This window comes from Equus caballus, chromosome 7 (assembly GCF_041296265.1).
Source record: "Equus caballus isolate H_3958 breed thoroughbred chromosome 7, TB-T2T, whole genome shotgun sequence".
In the NCBI taxonomy this organism is placed as follows: Eukaryota; Metazoa; Chordata; class Mammalia; order Perissodactyla; family Equidae; genus Equus; species Equus caballus.
The window spans coordinates 89,275,571-89,281,476 of NC_091690.1; the positions used below are offsets into that span (position 1 = coordinate 89,275,571).

The 5,906-nt window shown below is 47.1% G+C and overlaps 1 long non-coding RNA gene across 1 annotated transcript; it reads left to right on the forward strand.

Annotated features, from left to right (window-relative positions):
* The first annotated feature begins 1,424 nt into the window (after nt 1-1,424).
* On the forward strand, nt 1,425-2,112 carry LOC138925229 (uncharacterized). The gene is made up of 2 exons (XR_011441172.1): nt 1,425-1,577; nt 1,664-2,112. It is a non-coding gene; the product is annotated as an uncharacterized lncRNA (long non-coding RNA).
* The last annotated feature ends 3,794 nt before the right edge of the window (nt 2,113-5,906 follow it).

Below are 5,906 nucleotides of genomic sequence, written 5' to 3' on the forward strand. Positions count from 1 at the left end.
AAAAGAGGAGGATTGGCAGCAGATGTTAGCTCAGGGCTAATCTTCCTCAAAAAAAAAATCTAATTAACTGTGTTCATAATTATAAAGTGAGATGACATCTATGAACGAACAAATTGATATAGGCACCACAAGGGCAAGTATCGAAGGCGGTGGCTGTGGTGCTGCCTGACAAACAAGCTAAGTCGCTGTTACTAGTAGAGTTGCGTATTCAAGTCAAGGAAGTCATAGGAAGTTAATTATCACAAGTTGGTGGGTGACTTCAGTGTCTTATGATAAACAAAGTATATAACTGTAAATAAACAACCAGTCTCATCCAACAAACATTTTAACAAAAGTTTTCTATGAATAATCTTGACGTCTCAAAGTTGTTAGTCAGCAATCCTTAACACCAATCTGTCATATTACAAGGAAGTCCTTTGCCATTCTTAGTAAACAAACTTAGAATGCTTTCCTATAGTTTCCAAATTTTTCATAAAGAATAGGTGTTATTTTCACAATCAGAAAAGGTTATTTTTAGTAGCCTTATAGACATTTTTTTCCCCTAAGCTTTGCAAAAGACCACGTATTACAGAATCCCCATATGGGAAGGAACTACGTAAACATCTTCCCTCCACACTCTACTGCCGCTACTCCAGTGTGGATCTTTCCAGCTTTCTCGTGGACTATTGCCACAGCTTCTGGATTGTTCTCCTTGCCTCCAGTGTTGATTGTGCCATCCCATTCTCCACACTGATGGCCGCCAAAATGAGCTTTCAGCGGTGGAAATCTGTTCACCTCCTATCTGCGAATCTTCTTGACTCCCCACACGCTTTGTCATCAAGTTGAAAGTCCTTAGCAGAGCAGGTCCATCACATTCTCCTCCCCAAACACACATGTCTTCCTACTTCATTTCCCATGGCTCTTCCTGGTACCCTATGCTCCAAACACACCTCATCAAGCTCTGTCACACACTTACATCTTTGCAGACATCTACTGCTCTGGCTGGTAAACCCCGCCTATGGTTCAAGCTGTCAGAGGCCCCGTTCCCTAGGAAGACTTTTCGGACACCTCTCTCTGCAGGCAGCATTACTTACCCTTCGGCTAACCTTTCTCTGGTGTCCACTCTCATCACAGGTTGTTGTGGCTGTTTATTGATTTCTGTGGCCGTATCCCCAGTAGGATGCACCTCCTTGAAGGCTGTCATTCGATAACTACTTAAGAAATGCTCACTATGCGCTGGGCCCCGTGCTAGGCACTGGCCTTTCAAACAATGCGTTGTTTGCTTCTTTGCCTCTGCCCAGCACCTGGCACGTGCTTATTGAATGAATGGCTGAATGCGTTATCTAGTACAGAGATCCTCAAACTCCAGTGTGATTGTGAACTGCTTGGGGAACTTGTTGAAACACAGGTGAGGGGCCCACCCTAAAGCTCGTGAGGCTGAGCCTCCTGGGTGAAGTTCAGTCACCTGTACGTTTAAAAGTTTCCCGAGGCATTCTGATGCACTCCAAAGCCTGTGAAGGTTGAGAAGTCCCACGGACCTTCAGAAAAGGCTGTGCCAAAGCCATTCCAGGCAGATGAAAGCCCCCTCTGATAGGAAGGTAAGCACTATTGACTGAGCACTTATTCAGTATCAGCTAACTTATATTCAGGTACCTTATACACTTTTCTCGCTGAATTCCCACAGAAACTCTCTGGAGGAGCGACTAGTTTCCACACTTCAGAGGAAATTGAGGCTCAGAAAGATGGTTCACTTGCTCAAGAGAAACTGGTGGTGCCGCGATTCTCACCAGGATCTGCTGAGCTCCAAGCTGTGTCTGTGACACCAGGCTGCCTCCTCACCCCCACCACTGCACGGCCCCTCTCGGGGCACCTCGGGGTGCCTTGCAGGTCCCAAATGCCCACCAGCAAACTGGTGCTGGTCCCTGATGATGGCGTCACCAGGCCTAGAAGAAGTGGGAAAGATAAAGTAATACAGCTCTTTTCACTCAGCTAAAGTCTGTTTAAAGGATTGGCCTCAATTCTGAGATTATTTTCTTCATTTTTAGGGTTAAAATTTTAAATGATGGCGATGGCAATTAATTGCTTGTTTTTCCTTTTTAAACATCTTGGCAAAATAAAAAATAGGTAACCCTAGTTTGGTGTCCATTTTTTTTTCCTCTTTTTTATTTATTTAATTTTTTATTTGCTGAGGAAGATTCTCCCTGAGCTAACATCTGTTGCCAATCTTCTTCTATTTTGTATGTGAGCCACCACCACAGCATGGCCACTGACAGATGAGTGGTGTAGGTCTGTGCCTGGGAACTGACTCCGGGCCGCCAAAGTAGAGCATGCCGAACTTAACCACTAGGCCACCAGGGCTGGCCCTTTTTTCTTAAATGGCTAGTTCTAGAAATCCCAAAATGTGGTTACTGCTGATTTAAATGCAATCTCCCTTTACAGTGTGGGCTCCCTGCAGCCAGCGGAGATGGCTAGTAACACTTGTAATGGAGGTTGGACACTTGTTGCATAGTGTGTGTGCGTGTGTGTCTCTAGTAATGGAGAAGAACAGGAGGATTTTTCAGGGATGGGGGAACTGCTCCGCATCACAACTTGAGTGCTGCCTTCCCTCCCTCCCTTCTGAGCTTGGCCAAGGTGGGAGCCATCAGAGCTGGGGGAGGGGAGAGGAGTATGGCCACAGTTCCAGTTCTTTTTCTTTTGCAGTTTAAGCTCTATTGTAATACATGAGCATTACATGCTCCCAAAGCCGCTCTTCTCCGGATGGGAGGCAGGAAGCTCATCTAGAATAGGAAAGAGTTTGCAGAGGGCCAAGGTGACACAAATAACTCTCCTGACCCCTGCACAGGGTGCCTCAGCCTCACTGGCTTTGCTCCACTTCCCATCCTTGTCTGGAAGAATCTCCTGGAAGGTCCAGCCAGGCACTGCCCGGTCCAGCCAGCCCTTGCTGTCCCTGCCCAATTTTCTGGTCTTGGGAGATCTGAGGAGAGGGCCGTGGGGTGGAGGTGGGAAGCTGGAGCTGTGGTCATTGAGTCAGCCTCTCCTGCTGGACCATGAGCTCCATGAGGACACGGAAGGTCTGTTTTGTTCGTGTTTGTGTCTCAGATGCAGCCTGGCCAATTGTAAGTGATTAATAAATACCAGTCGCATGAATGAATGATTGTACTGAGTGAGGTAACTAGAGGAAAGGTCTGGGTAGGGGACAGCATCTGTCTGGGAAGATGGGGTCTCTGAGAAGAAGAGAGAGGAGAGCCCAAGACTGGTCTTCAGGTGCTGACGTTGAGGAAGGAATTACTCATTCAGAGTCCTGGGGCCTGCTAAGTGGAATCTGCTATTTTTTTTTTTTTTCTCAAAAGCCACCCTCCTGCCAACCGCCCAGACACTTCTTTCTTGTTTCTGCTTTCTCATACTAACTTCCCAATACTGAGGAAGGAGCAACCCAAAAGCACAACCCCGAGAGCTTAGAGTTGGGATGAAGAGGGGAGAGGGAGGGAGACGGGCTGGTGAGACAACTGAACTTGGATGACCCCAACACAAGTACTTGCTAAAACACTTGGACTTCACAGAGCCTGGAACTCTAGAAACTTGGGTGTCAGAGGTCATCTAATCCTACAAACTCCACTGAAATCAGGGCTCCCTTCTGGGGCTTCCCTTCTAATTGAATCTCATTAGGAGATCCTTGCTTTGGCAGCTTTGTTGTTAGTCCCTTGGAGCAGACTCTGACTCCTAATGAAGCATGTGTCCTGCAGAGCAGAACCCTGCCCAGTCTTTTTTGTGCCATCCTCTCACCTTCCAGCACTATATCAGACAATGCTCTGCTGCTATTCATGGGGTTTTCATGGCCAGTTTTTTGGAAGTGGGTAGCCAGGTCCTTCTCCCTGGTATGTCTAGTCTGGAAGCTCTGTTGAAACCTGTCCACCACAGGGACCCTGCTGGTATTTGAAATACCAAAGGCATAGCTTTCAACATCACAGCGACATGCAGCCACCACAGTATGACAACTGACAGGTGGGTGGTGTGATTCCCTGACCAGGAAATTAACCTAGGCCGTGGTGGTAAGAGCACTAAACGTTAACCACCAGACCACCAAGGCTGACTTTTCATTTAGAGAAATCCACTTATGTCTCAAGGCCTGATGATGCCCTCACCAACAGACAAAGGAAAGGAAAGAGGAATAAAAATCCACATGTGTCTGGCCCCAGGCCCAGAAACCAGCCAAAGAGCTCAGAATGTCCTTAGGGACACTGACCCACATATTATCTCAAGACAGCATTAAAATTTGGCCCTAACTGAGGGTCTGGAAAGATGAGTTCTGCTAAAATCTTTGTCCTTTTCCTGAAGGCCTCCAGGAGCTGACCCTGCATCCGTGGCTGCACTGGGCACTCCAGGGCTCACCTGCCTGGCCCAGGTGGGCTCCAGCATGACAGAGGCATTCTGGAATGGATGTCTTCAGGGGATGGGTGATACTGGGATTTGATACTCCTAGGTTGACTCCTGTAAGCAGAGAGGGCAGGAGAGACCTGTAGGAACGCCCTGGGCTAGGGTTGGGGGAGTAGAACCTCACACAGACCAGGAGCTGGTGAAGTAAAGTCAGGAATGGAGATGGGTTGTTGTCCTCTGTCTTCAAAGCTTCTTCATTTTTTTTCTTTTTGAGGAAGATTAGCTCTGAGCTGACCTCTGCCATCAATCCTCCTGTTTTTTGCTGAGGAAGACTGGCCCCGAGCTAACATCCATGCCCATCTTCCTCTACTTTATATGTGGGGGTGCCTGCTACAACATGGCTTGACAAGCGGTGCGTAGGTCCACACCCGGGATCCGAACCGGCGAACCCTGGGCCGCAGAAGTGGAACATACGAACTTAACTGCTGCGCCACTGGGCAAACCCCCTTCAAAGCTTCTGACCTACCACCTGTGTGACAAGAAATTTTCACATATTGAGGTATATGGGGTAACTATTCAAGTTCAAAGCTAATTTGGCTCGAACTAAAAAGCCTAACTTACGGCCTATCAAATGTACATTGTACATCTACTTACCTCTTAAAGTAAAGAATGTACTCTCTTAAGATAAGAATGCCTGCTTCCCCTCCTACACCACATGGGCAACTCCCAGATTCATCTCATTCTCGACATCAAGGTCATGTTGACCTGCTAATTTGCAACTGAACATCTCTTGGAAATTTTGATGAAAGTGTATCCTGGGTGTGTTTAATGTATGTTCTTTGTTCTAAAAAGATATAAGACTGTACTGAAACCCGTGTTTCTCCGGAATGCCTTCTAAGTCCTTCCTGGGTTATAATCCTCACTCTGGTTCATGATACACTCACCCCAATTCTGATTTATATGTTGATTAGGGTTATTTGTGTCAACATGCAGAAGTAGAACCACTATCTGCCACCTGATCTAGAGGAGGGAACCAAATCGCACACAGCATAGATCACATGTGTGAGCATATACTTCTCTGGGTGTGTCTCCTTCGCCGTGAGCGTTCTGGATGTGTCAGATAGGTTCTCAGGACGCCTGTTTACCCGTGGGTTTGTCTCCTTCCTGGTTCTCCTTCTTGTTTTTTTTGCCCTTGAATGTCATGCCCCCACAGGGCTTGTTCTGGTCCCTCTTCTCTACTCCCTCAAGACCCCTCCTTGGTTAATCGCATCCACATAGCCTTCAGTATGGCTATGACTTCCAAATCTATATCCCTGTCTTCACCGCGGTCCTGAGCTCCACATTTGTATCCACCTCCTCCCAAACGCCTCCACTTGGCTGACACACATTCAGCTCACTTAAGGACTCATCAACTTGTTCTCCCACTCTGCTCAGAATATCTGAACTTGTCACACCCTCGAATATCTGAACTTGTCACACCCTCCTTAATATTTCTTAAGGGGTGCCTGCTTAATATGACTTAAAGGGTGCCTGATTTTCCTCCCCAGATCTAC